We start from the raw sequence: 4,171 nt of genomic DNA on the forward strand, positions 1-4,171 counted from the left end.
GTAAATCAGTAAAAAAAATACAAATTATATTTGAAGTTATACTTTTAAAAGTTTAACATTCAATTTATGATATCTTAACATGTTACTTTTTACATGAAACTATTTTCTAATTTTTGTTTTATTTTGCAAAGACATCTGAAGTGCTCACTTTATTTCATCAATTTATGTTAAAAATCTAACAATAACATTATGTTGCTGTTGGCCATATCAAAAATGTCATAACAATCTTTGTTCACTAATCCAGAGGTTTTTTTAAAGATGTTCATTATAGCTTCTCCCTGTAGCATAGCAGGTACTTTTTTTTTATTAATCCAGCACTACAAAAATAATAATAAAAAATCCCTGCTTTACCCTTACCTCCACTTTCCCCACTCTCATTATGTTGTTGTTTTTAAATCATAAAACAATTCTGGGCAGCAAGAGTAGAATGTTGCTTGAGCTAAGGCTGGGCTGTTAGCTAAATTAAGCCATTGTGACTCAAAATCCTTCTTTAATAAGGTTCATGCTGTCTACAACTTCATCATTTTCTGCTGAATGATAATTACTTTATTCAATCATGTTCAAGGTTTTAGTGAAAGCTAGCATTGATTGATTAACTTCAATTACCATGCTTACATTTGCATAGATAAAAACTGCTTTTCAATTTGTGAGTGGCACGCCAGTGGAAACCCTGCGCTGATATTTGCATTTCAATGTGAACAGTGAAGAATAAAGGTGGAAGAGAGGTCTGATCAGTGCTAAGCCCTTTCTGCTTCAGTGCTTAAGCATTTTTCCATAAACACTCTTGTTATGATGTTAGTTTGTTCAAACCACTCTGAGGTAACTGACGGAGGCTCCTGTTTACAAGCTTTCCTGACAATTGAACAGTATGGATTAGGGGGAAGGGACTCCCACAGTAGCTTACAGGCGGTCCACCAAGTTCGAGAAGGATGAAATCTCTTCCTGTAGCCTGTCTCTGAAACTCCCAAATGCCAGCCATGCATGAAGATCAGCTTCTGCAACCGACTGGCTCCAGCCCGGTCTGACTTTACAGTAGCTAGAGCTCTCTTCCTTGAGCAGTCTGCTGGTCTAGGATCAAAAGCTGAGCTTTTATTAGTCCAATTTTCTGTTTAAATGTAAAGGGAGGGTCCAAAGTGAAATGAGGAAGTACTTTTCATTCTTCCTGAGTAGGCTCTATAACAAATTGTTACTTATGCTCTACTCATTGGATGTTATCACCACGTGGGTTTGGGTCACCGGATTTTCTGCATGTGTATTAGACAAGGCCTGGCCTGTTTTCCTTACCCTTTGGTGGTTCAGAGATATGGAGGTTTGCTCTAGTTTTCTTTGCTTTCTCTGCATGTCACAGTTTACTCAGAGCCATATTATTCTTACACCCATCCTGAGAAATTCAACCCTTATAAAATCGCAAAGGCTCATGACTAGAGAGCTGTTTCTTAAGTCAGTTTTAGCTTCTCTTTTTCTTCAACTAAGTGGAACACTGTCAATATAAAGCTTAATAACTTTTTTGTGGGTTAATATTTTGATCGTAAATAGTTTGGAGCATAGTGGCACTCTATAAATCTTTCTGGTTGTGATAACTTTAAAAACTGCAACTTCTACAAACTCCAGGATATTTCTACTTGAGGACTAGCTATATTTCCCTTAAAGAATAATGTCAATCTTTAGATCTTTAGGGCAAGGAAGTAACACCACTGAAAATACACCATCAGGCCTAACTGCAGAGTGTATATGGGCATTGAAACTTCCTTTAAGTAAACTTTTAAATACATAGGAAATTGGTTATACAATTTGCAATATATATACTAATGCATGTATTGTTTCTATGATGAAAATTAAAATATTTTGAGGGCCAAATTACATATTTTTTACAAAAAATTTCTTTGCCAAATAAAAAATTCTCTAGGAATTTCATGTAAATTTCAAAGAAAATTTGAAGATAGGATGGTATTTTGTCCAAATTTTACTTGTAAGATTTTTACCCAAATCTTACTTTTCAGATCTGAAGTTGTATGAAAATTATTTTTAATTAAATTAGGGTGTGTATTGTATAAAGTTGCAGCAGTCTTCCACAGCCAAGCTCGAAGTACGAAGAAGTGCTACCTTACGCTGTACGCTTGAAGGTTGGTCCTGTGCTTCTGATAGAGGCCCGTGGTCCCAACCTAAAGTCTAACACTAGGCAGCTGGGCAGCTGGGCAGCTGTGCAAAGTACAGAACCCAGGGCCATTGCCCTCACTGTGAGCCTCCTTAAACCAGCGAAGATAAGGGTGCCCCCGAGGTGGTAACCTCTGCCAAAATGTAAATATCGCTTGTTGCCCCAGGGCTGATATGTTGAATGGATAAGTCAAATGGGTGATTTCTCGATAGATATGGCAATAACTTTCTAAATATTTCTAAAGTTTCTTCCTTAAGGAAATTTCTTAGAATACAAAGGGAATCAAGCAGAGATTAACAGAGCAAGATTTAGATTGGCACTTGTGACAAGTCAAGGGTTTGTATGTCAGTTGAAGTTGCTTTGAACCAAACAGGGGCAGAGATGGTGACACAGGAATAACAAACATTTCACTGATCATAAAGGAGTCACGATAAGAAGACTAATGGGAGAAAGATCTCAGATTCTTAAATATAATGTAAAGATGTTCCATCAATTCAAACAGTTCTGTCTGAAATATCCACCAAAATGTACAGAACTTTCTTTGTAGTCAGTTTTGTAACTGGCATGTTGAAAGAATGCTATTTTGAAAAGTTAATTTTAGTTGGATTGGATAATTAAGTGTAGAAAAATGAAGCAGTCTTGGAAGTCAGTGAAAGTGTCTTGTCAAACCAGCAAGACACATCCGGGCATAATAGAAGTCAAAAACCCATTCTTGTGAGAGTTTTAAACGGGAAAATGAATCGTTAATAATTTTTTTAAACTTGAAAAAACTTCATCTTAGTAGATGGGACTGAGCAAGCAAATCATGGATATTGTTAAATATTTGTGGGTTAAACAAATATAAACTACAATGCGCTGTGGACGTGGATTTGAGGAAGCAGTGCTAAAAACAGTACTCTGGGATTGACTATGTTATTCTCATCCTGAAGACAATAGTGAGAAATTTGCTGTGTGAAGAATTAACCAATTTGTCATTTTTCTTAAATTGGTGACCTGTTAACATTTCAAATTGGAAAAGCATATAATTTTAAATTAAGTGCACCTTAACACTCCAAAAAGTGAGCACATCTTTCTCCCTGGGGTGGCTCTGTGATCTTTACTTCTTCACTTCCAACTCTTTCTCAAGTGCCTTTAGCAGGGGTCCCCAACTTCTGGGCCGGGACTGGTGCTGGTCTACACAGCAGGAGATGAGCTTGAATATAATGTGTTTGAATCATCCTGAAACCATTCCCCCGCCCCCGACTCCTCCTCAGTCCGTAGAAAAACTATCTTCCACGAAACTGGCCCCTGGTGCCAAAAATGTTGGGGACCAGTGTCTTATAGGACTGAAATCTTGTCCCATATAACACGTGCAGCCTCAAGGGTAACCCTATGACATACTTCAGAACTGTCCCGATTTTTCCAGTGTTGAGAGTCAGAGGCGTGAACCCCAGTGTGTGCGCATACTCATTGTCTGGATTTGGGCAGCTCGTTCTAGAAATCTAGGGTTGGAATTCACCAGAAACTTTCTCGTCCTTCTCTTCAATTGCTAGTTTCCATCTTTGTTTCTATGAGTCTCCTCCTTCTTCCTTTGTTTCCATTTTCTTTAATCAGTACCTCTGCTTCCTCAGAAAGTTATCCTCAATACCTGGTTAGTCTTAATAGGAACCAGCCATACTGGTACAGAGCAGTTTCTCTTTCTATAGTGTCACAAGTTAAAAAAAAAAAAAGTCTATAAAAGCCAGATATTTCCAGTCCTCTCTTCCAAACATTTTTAATTTTATGTGATTATTTATAAAGTACTATATTATATTTTAAACAAGTATCTTCGAGATCCTAAAGAAACTTAGTAATTCTTTTCATTGAAACAAACTTAAAAAAAAAAGTTTTTTTAAAAGGCGTCCTGGCTAGGTTGCTCCGTTGGTTGGAGCATCGTCCTGGGTACCAAAAGTCTGCAGGTTCAGTATATGTCAGGGGGCATATGAGAGTCCACTGATTGATGCTTCTCTTTCTCTCTCTCTCTCCCTCTCTGTCTCT

This window comes from Desmodus rotundus, chromosome 2 (genome assembly GCF_022682495.2).
Source record: "Desmodus rotundus isolate HL8 chromosome 2, HLdesRot8A.1, whole genome shotgun sequence".
In the NCBI taxonomy this organism is placed as follows: Eukaryota; Metazoa; Chordata; class Mammalia; order Chiroptera; family Phyllostomidae; genus Desmodus; species Desmodus rotundus.